The 14,618-nt window shown below is 48.3% G+C and overlaps 1 long non-coding RNA gene across 2 annotated transcripts in view; it reads left to right on the top strand.

The window, feature by feature from the left end:
* The first annotated feature begins 9,011 nt into the window (after nucleotides 1-9,011).
* LOC138568984 (uncharacterized) overlaps nucleotides 9,012-14,618 on the top strand; it is a 290,861-nt gene continuing 285,254 nt past the window's right edge. The window contains exons 1-3 of one of the 2 annotated variants that reach the window (XR_011303039.1): nucleotides 9,012-9,130; nucleotides 9,213-9,305; nucleotides 9,525-9,662. This is a non-coding gene — a long non-coding RNA (uncharacterized lncRNA). Of the gene's footprint in view, nucleotides 9,131-9,212; nucleotides 9,306-9,524; nucleotides 9,663-14,618 lie in introns of those variants that run through there. The other variant, XR_011303037.1, reaches the window with a different exon arrangement.

The following is a 14,618-nucleotide window of genomic DNA, read 5'->3' as shown; positions in this document are numbered from 1 at the left end:
CATTCTGCTCTTATTTATAAGACCCGGGGGAGCCCTGGGTCTTTGATGTGTATAGTAGTGGGGGCTGTGCACCAGCCCCCAGCCGGATACCCGACAGGTCTGGCCCCCTGAGGAGGGGGCAGGTCTTTGAACCTGGGCCCTGCATGACTGTTGGTTTTCCGTAGGTTCTTAGCACCTTGTTGCTTGGAGGAAAGGTGCGGCGCTTGTTCACACCTCACCCTTCCTCGGCTTTGTGTGACAGAGACTGCGTGTCTCTGTGCTTGTGGGGGAGAGGAGCAGGAGTGGGGGCGGGAGCTGCCCCTCTCCTAGCCTGCCGGATGTTAACATCATTTACTCTGCCTCGCCTTGGGCGGTCCTGCGGCATTGCCCAGAACTGGGTGGGAATGGGCATAAGGATTAGCATGGCCATGGGCAGTCAATCGGTGGGTAAATAGCAAAACACAACTACAAGCTTTGTTCCCTCCTCATATGCCATTTCGTCCTTGCTGTACTCTGATGCAATAGTTTAAACTACCTAATAGACAGAACTAAAAAGAGGCACACATCACCGATTCATGTGGACCGTAGGACGAAGATATATTTAGCAGTGAGGCGAGCAGCCCAACTAGAGTGAGAGAACAGGAGACGACCAAGCAAAATAGCTCAAAATATGAAGGAGCTGAAAAACAGGCCACACTGTGAGATACCTTACTCCTTGCAGTAGAGCTTAGGGCAGGGTGCCTGGCGTGGGCCTTCACCGAGAAGCTGGTATGGACCAGTCCTGGACTGGAACACCAGTATACCAGGAGATTTCCCGAAACACCAAAGGACTCTTCTGTGCCAGGAAAAGTCTGCATTGTATTTTTTTCACTAGAACTTTTGCTTGCAGAATCAGGCCTGGGATCTCTGTTCAGTGCTGAGCTGCCCCAGAGTGCCCCAGCAACTCTGTTGCCGAGCAACCTCCCAGAGCCAGCCGCACAGTCTACCATGCTGTCCTGGCCCACACCACATGTGCACAGAAATCTCAGTTCGGGAGAGTGAGGCGGGAAAGGCAGGACGTCAGTGTGTGCCTAACGAAAAAATCCGAAATTACCATCACACTTACGGTGCCAGCAGTCTCTAGGGAGCCAATTGAACATTGTTTGGCACTGTCCTGTTTAAAGTGCAATGAAATAGTTTCACATTTCACTAAATCATCCACAGGTCCCTTCTAAAATTAAGCTGCACATGTCAGTCATAGTTAATTGTCAGAAAAATACTGAATGCATGTTACCACACTTCACTCTATGGTTCAAATTACATTCCATATTTCCCAAAAAGGATTTGACTTTAGTAAAAGCGATGTATTAATTGGTACGTTTCCTGCTGACAGCTACTAAAAACATATGTATCTGTATACGAGGGATGTTTGTTGCTCATGTGGCTGCTTCCAAGTATTGGAAAGCAGAAATCTAGCCAAATTTGATTCGGGGAGAAAATCAGACCCCATCCACCTGTCACTAAGCATTCAACAGGTGCTGTACAAACAAGACAATTAGATAAAAAGAAAGAAATTCAAACCCCGGACAGTTTGGGATGTGTGGAATCCTCACTAACTTTGCTTTGTGTTTAGAAGTTGGACAGTGCCACAGGTTGGAATATATTTGTGTCTTCGTGTGCAAAGATCCGGAAAAACGCTGCATAATTAAAGACCAGACCATGGGCCTCATTACGAGGTTCGAGGTAGCCTTGCCGGTTTTACCGGACATGCTGCCTCCATACCGGCATGAAAATCTGGCACCTGCGAATGGGTAATTACTGGGTCATGTCGACCTTGGCGGACCCGGTAATTGCCCATTTGCGGGTGCCAGTGCCGGTGCTGGTATATCCCAATTCCCATTTGAGGCCGATAGTGCTTAATGGGAATGGGGATGCCTGTAGCACCGGCATGGTTCATTACCGTGCCGGTGCAACAGGCCTGCTGTGCTCACGGGTGCCTACCATACCACCAGGGCTGGCCTGGCGTTATGGAAGGCACCCACGAGCACAACTCAGAGTTTGGCGGTCCGGTAACAACGGTACCGGAAAGCATACTGGTACCGTTGTTACCGGACCGGCAACCTCGTAATGAGGCCCCATATTTCTTTTGCTCTGTGGCCCAGTTCTGTAGCTTGCAGTTATTGCTGCAGCACTGCACTTCACCCCTACCACAGTTGCTGTACCAATTTACACTAATGGATGCCTCGACATGTTTCCTCACTGGTAGCTCAGTGGGTTAATAGTGCTGCTGCTCAGATCTGTATGCAATCTGTAGATCACGGATTCGAATCCCTCAATTACTTTGCATTCCATGCTTATCAAGTGGAGAAATGGTATGTTGTTGGGTAGTAGGCGTAGTGTCACCAAATCTTGCAAAGCAGATAGTCACTCAATGTGCACTCTAACGAACCGTGTCACAAATCATCCTGAAAACCCCAAGACCCTGTGCACAGGTGTTTCATGGGTCCGATCTTTCTTATGTGTCATTTGTGTCACATGTCTAACCTATCATCACGTTTAATGGATTTAGGATAGCGCAGTGGTGCAGATTATGTTGTCATACACTAAACGCTCTCACCTCTCTGGAGCAGAAGCTAAAGGTCAACCACCCAAATCCAACTGACTCTCCCACTAACCACCTAACGCTGGGCTCTTCCCCATGATGCCCTGCTCCAGCCCCTTCACCTCATGGGTGATTGTAAATGATTCTGCAAGGGACTGAACACACACCTTTCAAGGCTACCCCACGGCCTTTCAGCCCTTATTTATTGTGGCTGAACTAATAGTCTCTTCCACCAGTTGCTTACTCTTTCTGCGCCCTCCTCTGAAGCTCTGTGAAGCCCTTTCAAGGCACTGTGATTGCCACCTAAAACACTAAGCGCCTGATTCATGGAATTATCTCTGCTGAAAATTGGGACTTTGCACGCCATTCTGCACTCAAAACCCCATTCGTCGATTCATGGAATCGGCTGCGCAGGACTGTTCCGGGACTTACGTGGAGGTTGCGCAGGTCTGGCACGCCTCTGCAAACAGTCGAGCTCCTTGCGCGAGACTCCTTACAGAGTGGGGGTTGGGCCTGCGCTGATTCCGAAATAGAGGGTGGAACATGCAAAATGAGGAAGAACAAGGGAAAACGTGTTGAGGGATGACCCTCATGAAGAGATTGCATGCCCCCATCTGCGCACAGCCAAACGTATTGATGGAACTGACCGTGCACCATCATGTCGGGGGATTCAGCACACAAAGCCCTGCAACAATGCTCCACGTGAAAGCAGGCATACAAGCTGAATCGCATAGGAGTCATTGTGCAAAGGTAAGGTCTAATCGGGAAACATAGGGGTGCAAACACTCAGTTGCAGTGCCGATCGCAGGTAGGGGTGTGCATATACAGAGTAGTGGGATGCAGGCTCGGTTTACGGGGGTTAACACGCAGATCGACTGTGAAATTACTTGACTTACGTAACATGGTACACATGTTGTTGGGGACTTGGCAGGTTTTGTCAGCAGTGAGCAGTCATGGGGTACCCTACGCAGTGTTATGGAGGACCCCACACAGGATTAGTTTGCGCGCACAGGTAAGTATTAGTGGCTGCATCCGCTTTGTGGTGGGGCGTGTCAGGGGTTTTCCACCTACGACTTGCACATAGGGTTACTTTGAGAGACAGATTCCATAAATACGTGGAGCTAGCACAAAAAAACCTGTACACAGGGAATCGCAAAGCAGTTCTTGGCATGCAAACTTTGTGGGCTACATGTACACTTTTCCATGAATCAGTGCCTAAATAAACAATGCCAAGTGGAGCGTACGCTATGATGCTGAGAGAACAGAACAGAGGCAGCTTTGACATGATATGATAGGTTTTTTATAACGCGCTTAATACCCGGAGGTTTCTAAGCGCGGACCGAACCTATGTTGCTCCGTGTCGTCTTGCTTCCAAGGCAAGCCAATTGCCCCTGAGCTATCCTCCCGAGACGATGTCTCTGTGTGTGTGCTGGTGATCAGGGGCAACCCATATGTTCTAGTCCCCTGTACAGTGCCCCTCAATAATAAGAAATGTCTAACATTGGGTATGAAAAATATAATGGAAATAAGCAATGTGCTTGCTATGGTGAAATGCCTCCAAATACTGTCTACACGCAGTGGTCACTACCCAGTGTTATAAATTGATAACTCTTTGCTCGTAGACCACCGTAAACATGGTGCAGGAGGCAATGCGCCAAATCAAATGCATTACTGCAAATACAACTAACTTCCGAATTAAGGTACACATGTCTCAAACACCCTTTAACCAATAAAGAAACGGTTTTGTCCCTTGGACATCCATAGCTGTTAAATATGGTGCAGACATTAGTGTAGGGGAAGCCCGTCCAGACAAAAACATGTACTGTTCATCAACCCTGTGCAGGTGACAGTGCGCTGAATCAAAAGCATTACCACCAGGTACTATATATTGCTAGGTCATTGCTCGTACACCACCAGGATCCCAAAAACCTGCACTTATACACTCAGGGCCAGCCTTAGAAAGAACCTGCAGCGCCCCGGGCAGGAAAAACAACAAAAAAGTCCCGAAATGCACTCGCTCTGGAAATCCTCAGCCATGCTTTACAAACGCCATGACAAATCCTGCCAAGCCATTTCAAAACTTTGCTCCGTTTTTTTCCCGGTACGAAACTGCACTGGACAAAGGTGCCAGGGAAGCAATAAAACCAAGGCAGAAAGACGCTTCAGAGTGGCGAGCGTCAGTGATGGTAAGTAACACAGAGGATTACAAAAAAAAGAAGTGGAAGAAATGGTCAAGAAGTTCCTAGGTCGGGGATACTCGACAGAAGAAGTAAAAATAGCAGAAGCACGAGTAGATACTCAAAAAAGAGAAGATATTCTAAAGCAAAAAGAGAAAATCGACACGGCACCGCTGCTTGTTTATGTATGAAGATACTCGAAACAAAGCAACAGAATAAAAGAGATTATTAAAAAGAACCGGAGGACAGTTACATGTGACCAGAGAGTTAAGCACCTTTTCAAAGATTATCCCACTTTCGCATATTAACAAAGCCAGAACCTTAAAGATAGACTTGTCAACACAAGACCACCACAGAAAAAGAAGATCACAGATATAGTTGGGACTTACCCATGCCTGAATTGTAGCAATTGCAGATACATCCAGAAGGGAGAAACGGTGAATCATCCGCACACAGGTGAACAAATCAAATTGCGAAGTTACGCCACTTGTGAAACACAGAGTATCATATATGCAATTAAATGTCAATGTGGCCTCTATTATATAGGACAATCCCAAGGGGCTGCCAAAACCAAATGGAACGAGCATAGGTCGTGTATTCGCAACCACAATGTTAATTAAGCGGTCGCCAGACATTGGCACGAGAAAAAACACAACCTGGCACAAATCATATTCATGATCTTGTACATTGTGAAGAAAAGAGACCCACATGAAAACATCCAGAAGATACTGGACCAAAGAAAAACATTCTGGATTGACAGAATGAGCACACTCACACCAAAAGGATTGCCCCTGTCATGAGAATCCGCCTGAAGCCCAAAGCCAAATGTAACTCCTGGTATGACTTGGATCTCGTCACCCTTAAACGCAAGTGCAGGGTGGCAGAGAGGAAATGGCGTGCTTCATGTTCATCCTCTGACAAACTGGCCTGCCACCTGCTCCAAAGGCAATACCGGCTCTCCGTTCTCACTAAGAAGAGAGCCCATATCCAAGCCCGCATCTCTGCGACATCTAACAATTCGGCCAAACTCTTTAAAATCTGCAAGGAGCTGGCCAACCCTGCTGCAGTCTCCACCTCTCCTGTCCCCTCCCAGGCCCTCTGCACGGCACTGGCCTCTCACTTCATTTTGAAAACTCAGGACATCCTGTCCTCACTCTCCTCCTATCACCTCCCCATCTCTATTCCCTGCTCTCCCTTTGGCCCTTCTGCAGCCACCCCTCCTCCCTCCTTCTCTGCCTTTCCCCTTTTTTCTGCTGACGAGGTTTGAGATAAGTCCGATCTGTGAAAGTCTCGTCAAAACAGGTCCACCCCTGTCCCTCCAAAACTATCAAGGACCACATCGACTCCCTGGCGCCTGCCCTGGCTGACTTCTGCAATCACTCCTTCGTCTCTGGAGTCTTCCCATCCCCCCTCAAGCACTCCCTTGTGCACCCCCTTCTTAAGAAACCCTCTTCCGACCCCTCCTTGCCAGCTAACTATCGCCCAATCTCTATCACTCCCTTCCTGGGCAAGCTCCTGGAGAAACTGGCCATCTCCCAGCTTAATCTCCATGCTGAATCTGTTGGTAGTCTTCATGACCATCAGTCTGGCTTCAGAGCTGCCAGAAGCACGGAAACTGCTCTCCTGAACATCCGTGAGGACCTGCTCTCAAACCTTGACTCTAACACCCCTTGTGTTCTCATTTTGCTCGACCTCTCTTCTGCCTTTGACACTGTCAACCACACCATCCTGCTCAACCATCTCCGTGATAACCTTGCTATCACTGGTCAAGCTCTGGCGTGGCTTCCTCCCCAATCGACCCTCCCAGGTCCAACTGGGTTCCTTCCTCTCTGACATCTTTTTCTCTACCTGTGGTGCCCCCCAGGGATCTAACCTCTCCCCCTGGCTGTTCAACCACTATCTGGCACTTCTTGCTCACTGCATCGCTGCTCTCTGTCCCAATTTTCAGTGCTATGCGGATGATATCCAGCTCATTTTCAGGCTACCCTCGGCCTCCTCTTCCGCTTCCCTCATCTCTGACTGTCTTTCTGCTATACAGGAATGGTGTGCCGCCAATGACCTCTGCCTTAATCCCAGTAAGACTGAGATTCTACTTATCGGCACACCCACTCCCTCCTTCCCTGCAGCTCTCTGGCCGGCCTCCCTTGGCCCTCTTCCTGCTCCTACCTGCAAGGCAAAAAACCTCAGGGTCATCTTCGACTCCACACTCTCTTTCTCTCCTCACATATCTGACGTCTCTAAGAAGTCACGCTACCAGCTACACCTCCTCAGAGGTATCCTTCCTTTCCTCTCCTTCCCCCAGAAGCTCACTGTCTCAAGAGCCCTGGTTCTCTCGAAGCTGGACTACTGTAACAGCCTCTACCTAAATCTTCTGCCTCTACTCTCCGCCCTTTGCAACTCATCCAGAACAGGACTGCGAGACTTGTCCTTGGCCTCAAGCCCAGGGACCGGATCTCTCCAGGACTGAAATTGCTTCACTGGCTCCCAGTGGCTGCAAGGATTCAGTTCAAAACCCTCTGCATTGTCCACAAGGCCTTCTGGGCCTTGGGCCAAAATACCTTCAACTCTCTCTTCCTAAATATCTTCCTTCTCGAGCTCTTCGCTCATCCACCTTCAGCTACCTCAGGGTCAGCCGCTTCTCCAAGCAACGAGCTGGGGGTAGATCTCTCTCCGCAGCAGGGGCCTCCCTCTGGAACAGCCTTCCTGCCTCCCTGAAACTTGAGGAGAACCATCTCCGGTTCTGGAAGCACCTCAAAACCTTCCTCCTTGCCTCCGCTTTCTCTCCCTCTCTCCCCTGCTAAAATCACTGAACCTGCACTGAATCTGCAACTGGGCCACTCACCGATCTTGGTCCTTGGCCCAGCCACTCTTCCCTGCACTGCCTACCTGCACTATGGGACTGTCTCTGTGTCCTACAGCCCCTTCTCCCGGCACTTACCTTGTACTTGGCACCAGCTGGCCCTTTTATTTATCTTGTATTCTACTAACAATTTACTGCACTTTCCTTGCTCTTGCCACCAGCTGGCCCTATTATTTATCTTGTATTCTACTAACCATGTACTGCACTTTCCCCTCTCCCCTTCCCCTTGCACTTTTCCCAGTCCCCCTAACCTTGCACTTGCGCGATCTGAATGACACCTGGCCTAGTAGGATCGTTGTCTGTCTCCCCTTGTTCCCCCCCGCCTCGTCGCGCCTTGAAACACTTGTGTATAGGCGCGTTACAAATGCCATATCATATCATATCATATCATATCATATCATATCATATCATATCATGAGGAAATCAACTACATGTGCTATCTGTAACAACCAAAAGAACTGAAATCTATCCATGATATTGGAGATAAGACACATTTGCTGCTCCCTCCACAGGAACACACCACTTGAAGAAAAAGATCAGATAGAACAGGACGAGAAAGTTTGGACTATTATCTAAACCCTTTTTTATGTTGCTCATTTCTATTATATCAATCATAACGAGGACACCATGGATATTCCTGACACTATGGGGGTCATTACGAGGTAGGTGGTAAGGGATTACCAGCACCCGTAAGGACACAGGTGCCGGTAATCCCTTACCACCCTATTTCGAGGTCCCTTAGCGGGTCCCTTCCTTAATGCCTGGTTTTACCAGGCGTCATGGAAGGGACCCATTAAGGGACTTCAGAGCTAATAACGGTACCGCAAATTGCGGTACCGTTATTAGCTCCATCCCCATTCCCATTGAGACCTATGGGGGCTTGAATAGGAATGGGGAATGGTTCCCGGAATGGGGACTTACCGGGTCCTCCAACTTTGGAATGACCCGGTAAATCCCTATTTCGGGAACCAGGACCCGGAATGCGGTAAGGGGGTAGCCATGATGCTAATAGCACCATGTAATGACATATTCACAACTCCGCATAGAATACTCTTGGCACTATGTATTTCCATCATGAATACCCATTTTCAATACAAGCCTGTAATTATACAATGACAGCCCAACAGAGGGTTATGGCGGTACATGGTTCCACGCATGACCACCACGGCTTCACTAAATTAATTGTTTTGCTTGATATGCACTGTAAACACTACACTACACCATTTTCATATTAGCATACCACGGGCGGATCAAGCAAGGCGAGCAAAGGCCATGTTTGATCCGGTTATGTTTTCCATTTTCTTAACATTGACGCAATCATGACAACTTTGATCAGCATAGACCCACGCGTTGCTGTGGTGATTATCCCGCCCTCCCATTTCCATGGGGAGGCAGGACGCAAGGCGTACGTGCTCCGGCTTCACTGCCGGAGCGCAACGCCTCGTACTGTCACCATGGCAATGCTTTAAATACAAAGCGAAACCGTGCGTCCCTAGGGTTTCACTTACAGGAAAGTCGTTCGCGACCTGCAAGGTAAGACTTTTAAGTATGTCGCTACATGTTAGAATGCTTATGTCCCAAATAGAATGAGTACTGATGTATGTATTAAACATAGGTACCGCTTTCAACCTGAATGCAGGACGATTGCCGGCATTAAGCAAATATGATTTACACGTGGTGATTGGCAACGAATACATTACAGAAAGAGGTACGATTTATCTGTCATGTATAAGCTTTAAGCATGAGAGCGATATTTAGACACAAACATTGATTGATATTTCCTTTTCTGTTCCACTACACATCCCTGATGACATAATTTACGAACACTATTGGTATGTACATTATTTGGTTTGCAATGTATCTTGATGCTTATGTAACATTCTTTTTGTGAATAATTTATGTTTTTCCACATTTATGACTATGGTAGATTGCATGGCCCTGAAGATGGTTTAAATACACCAAAATGCATTCTTATGTACACAGAGTTGACCATTGTACTATGTTTCTGTCTCAAAACTTGCCACTTCAAGTAATGAGCATTAAACATTTTCTGTACTTTTTATAAGCTTCACTCTATTGTGTTCAATAACAAAGAAAGAAGCATACTTTTGATTAAGAAAAATGAAATTGAAAATAATTTTATAAACAAATAGGCAAAGAACATTTTCTGCTCCCTTTGGAGCCTATTGAGAAGCTTCAGATCTGATGAGTTGGTTACACCTAATTTTTTGCTTGTTGAAGTCTGCACTGGACCCCATTCCTTAGCTTTGTTTCTTGGGGGCTCCTTAAGGATCTTCATTATTTTGTCTCCTGTGAATGGGGTGTCAGTCTGTACTCTGGCGCTAGCTGACAGTCTGGGCAGCGGAATCCCGTCCAGTGCGGAGTGAATGTCTGCAATGGGCACCCCCACTCTATACAGGGCCATATAGAAGCCAATAAATGCCCTATTGATCTTGTGATCGGTATATATTGGGGTACACCCTGGTCATTTAGTATGGAGGGTACCTGTTGGAGCTGCCTCTCCACTTGTATCAGCCTCGGTAGTGTTCTGCCCAGGCGTTCACCATCCCCATATTTTCTTGGAGCCGCCGGTTTAGTGAAGTATCTCACCTCTCTGTGGCCGTGTATTCTGAACTGTTCTAGGGCACAGTGTATATCTGCCAGCGTTGTTTTACTCGGGTCTGCAACATACTTGGTCTCCAGTCCCTGTAAATCACACTGACTGCGTTGCAAGTCACTCCTAATGGTCTTGAGCACTCCAAATTCCCTGCACATGACAATGCCGCTGATGTATACTTTAAAAGTCTGTCATGACGTGCTCTGTGACGTTGTGTTATTATCATTGATCAAGAAGAAACTGGGAATATCTTTCTCTATATCTGTCCTAAAGCCCAGATCGCATAGCGCCTCTGATTTGAAGCCCCATGTGGAATGATCCTGCGTTCGCACAGCCCAGTGGAGCTTGCAGCATTATCGGCGAGTTGTCTGAAAAAATGCGTGGCAATATATTGGTCATAGTCACTTTGCTAATAAACAACGGGAAAGTAGGAAGATATTGATTCTGGACGACATGTCTTGCACCGTCGAGTAATCCTTTCCTTTAAGCCCTTGCAGGCAGATGCAGATGCCTCCAAACATGACACAGGTTCAGTCTAAACAGCAGGCGTGCAATGTTACGGGCTGCTCTAGTGGACGGCCTGGGCGCAGTTCCGGTTTGATCAAGGTGTTGATCAAGTATGGTATTCATATCCCCTCCCCATATAATGGGAGTCCCGGATATTTGCTACGGCATCATAGCACGCAGGGCCATCAATGTTGGGGCTGAATGTGTTTGCAAGAATTAGTTCTGTGTTCATCAGGTAGCAGTGTACCATCACATATCTGCCCTCCTCATCTATATGCGAGTGCAGTAGCTGAAACCACAGGCTTTTATGTACAATCGTGAGTACCCCTTTGACCTGTGTCCAGATTTAGAGTAGTTCTCCTGCCCAATCCCGTTCCAGCTCAACAACTTAATTTGTGACATTCGCCCATTTCGTATACAATACTAGCACCAATAAGCACCGTACTTTGTGAATTCTAAACAATACTGTAGCGTTCATAGAGCCATTGTGTGCCTGTACCAAGAAAACCTTTCCTATATCTACCATAACTCTAACACCCTCACCCCCCGCCCACAGCCTCCACCCAACCAGGGGGATGTACACCCATCCTAGTAGCTAAACTCTCTTCCTCAACACAAAAACAAACCAAATAAACAGGCAGTAACCAGCAACCTTGCATGCAGGGGTGCATTGCTGCCTGCTTTGTTAACCTCCTTTACTAGCTCCAACCACCAATATGAAGGATCATGGAAACATTATGAAGGCACTGCCATAGTGTGACCACCCCATGTGTTATCACCAGTGACAGTATTCGTACATCCCAGCATGCTAGTCATATAAACCTAGAGGGTGCACCTGAGTTCCTCAGTAAGAGACAGGGGTTCACTTTACATTCCTCACGAGTTGGGTGGTAGCCCTTAAATGTGGTGTTAACAGGGTTACCACCGCATTAAGGGTCCACCCAATCATGAGTATGGCGTGTTTACCCCCAGCTCAAAGCTGTGGGTAAAGACCCTGGAAAAATGCTGATTTTTGGCATAATTACCGTGTGGTAATACCAGTGGTAATTATCGCCAGCAGTGATTTCACTGAAAATTCCCCATTGGGTGTAATGGACCCAATTGGGAATAACGTTTACCACACAACCGGTAATACTGCTGGACGAGTGGGCAGTAACGCAAATAAAGTTGGGTGGTATCTCAGTCGGGATACCAGCCAACTCGTGATGAGGCCCACAGTATCCATTGTACTAGGCCTCACACTGCAGGGTCGGCCCCCGCAGGTCCAGACGGTGGCATCTGGCGAATCGGAATACGCGCTTCAATAAATGCAGTCGCCTTCTCCGGCAATGTGAAAAAATGGGCTTTGCCTCCATTTTGTATCCACAGCCTCACAGGAAGTAGCATAGCGTATTGGACTGAGCGCTCCCTCAGCAACTTCAAGCCCCCTAAAAAGGATCTTTGCTCTTGCTGCACCACTGTGGAAAAGTCGAGAAAAATATGGATTGGAGCAGACAGGCAGTGCATGGAGCCATTCTCCCTGGCCGGTCGCAGGATACAGTCACAATCCCTATAGTTAAGTATTCTACAGATGACAGGTCTAAGGGGTGCCCCTGGCCTTGGTTTGGTAGTGTCCGTCCTATGGGCTCTTTCTATCACTAAATGTGTTAGATACTGCGGGGTTATCCAACAGGTCCCTAAGCAGGGACTCTATGGCTCTCTAGATGTGGCCTCTGCCAAAGTTCTCTGGTAGTCCAATAATACAGATATTATTCCATCTGAAACGGGATTCAAGGTCATCACACTTTGCTAGTGCACTCTTCAGGTCTTTAGACATGGTGGACACTTACAACTTGAGCACCTGTATATCATTCTGATTCGGGGTTCAGCTTCGGTCACTCTAGTATTCACCTGTTCCATTTTGGCATTCAGAGTGGCGATATTAGAGGTAATACAGTCTAACTTTCCATCAAATGCAGCAAATCCAGTCTGCATACTTTCTAGGATGTGTCGAAGGCTTGGCCCATCTTGCTCGTCTCCTCCAGATGATATTGCCTGCTCTGCCTCAGGATCCGGTCTGAGTTTACTTGTTTGATGGGTAAAAGCATCCATATTACTTTGCCTTTTGGTGCCACTCCCTCGTTTGGACATGTTCATTGTGCAGCATACCTGCCCGCGTGCACCACACCACTCCGCACATGCAATCAGTCACTTCCACAGTGCACCCAGTCTTGATTAATGCCTGTGTTGCAGTCCCTGATCTATAGAAATCCAAGTGGGGCAGGGAAGGTCGAAGGGAGAGCTTTGCCCAGCACCACCAGGTGACAATGCACCCTTTGCTATTCCAGCACACAGTGACAGGATCTCAGCATCGACCTGTGCTCAGATCCGGCTCTCTTGTGCACCCATTCATAATGTGCCTATGCTGCAGAGGACAGCAGGTGCCCAGTGCCACCATTCTGTGATGCCAGTTGTGCCGCTCAGGCCCCACATCCAGGGTTCAGCAGGCAGGGCCTCCCATAGCCAATTCTACCATCCCGGGCAGATTACACAGTCCATCCATGTCAGGACCAATCCTGTAGCACACCTTCCGCCCCGGTGTTCACTAGCTGCATGAGCTTGATGTCACACTCTGCCTCACCCAGTTATAGTGCTAATATACCTCGCAGATCACCAGACATTAACCTTGCCCCATATCATGCTCCGCTGAGGTCCAATTACAGCTCCTCTCTGCACCGGCTCCCAGCCCAACGTCTGCCTCAATCGACGCGCAGCACCTCTCCCTCCAGAGCTGCCACACAGCTGGTCTGCAGCCCATAGGTCCTCCCAGGGCCAGCAAGGCAGCGGGATATTGTGCCGAGGCCGCTAAGGCCTGCCCAGGCCCCACCGCAGATGCAGATTGGGTGCCGGTAGTAAACAGCCCACTCCCCAGAGCCTCCAGCCCCTCCAAGCCCAGCAATCCAGGAGGCCATAGCAGACTTCCCAGCTAGGGCCACAGCCACACCATGATTTCACCTGGCTCGCCACACCAAGAGCTGCCTGCAAATCACCATTAATATGGGGCAGTGTCTTCCGTTGCAGGTGGTCTGCACGGAGGCTCAGCAGAAAGCAGTTGTTTTCTGGCTGTGCAGCAGCGTCTCTCCCCTCCTCACCCCCAGGTTCACCCTGTGCTTAGCTGCAAGTACTGGTGTGTCTCCTTGCTGATTAACTGGTGTGGCATTCTCCGCCAAGTTTACCCCATTGATAAATGTATTAACATTGCTACACATTAACTGACCATTGCTGCCCCCATCCCATGCCTGCAAGCATTGCATTACAATACCTTTCAATTGCAACAATGTCCCTCCGACATGTCCTCTGCTGTGATGGCTGCACATGCAATGGGCTCTCTGTTTCTCTCCCTTGGACGTTCCCTCTCACTCTCTGCTGTGCTGGCTGCAGGCCCCTGCTTTCCTCCTTTGCCTTATTTTACTGCTGTCTTTTGACCAACTTCTCTTCTTTGTTTTGCTGCTTCTGTTTGCTGCCTCATTGCCTTTGCAATTAAAGTCTTTCCCCTTTTGTCTGCCAGCTCCTCTTCCCCCAGAGAAATCAGTTCCTCCTAAACCTGTTCCTCTGTTGATGCTGGAAATAGGAGGGGGGATTGCGCAACACTCCTTGAAGGCCCTGCTGTCTGGCATTTTCAGTAGCAATTAGGGGCCATGCCTCGATGCTGCTGCCCTTGCCATCTGCATGATCCACTCCAATTCCTTCTGCGCCTTTTTAGTTGCCTGTGCTACCTCTGCCCGTTCAGCATCCATCTTTAGTTCAGTGCTTTTACCTCTTTCCCAGCTCTTTTGCAATTTTCCAGCTACTTCCTGGAAAGTCTATCTGTGCGCAAGAATTTTCACGCTTGCCAACAATTAACGCATTCGCTATTAC

This window comes from Ambystoma mexicanum, chromosome 2q (genome assembly GCF_040938575.1).
Source record: "Ambystoma mexicanum isolate Mex_15411 chromosome 2q, UKY_AmexF1_1, whole genome shotgun sequence".
NCBI classification, from domain to species: domain Eukaryota; kingdom Metazoa; phylum Chordata; class Amphibia; order Caudata; family Ambystomatidae; genus Ambystoma; species Ambystoma mexicanum.
The sequence above is the reverse complement of the archived record's forward strand: the minus strand, read 5'-3'. Positions and strand labels throughout refer to the sequence as shown.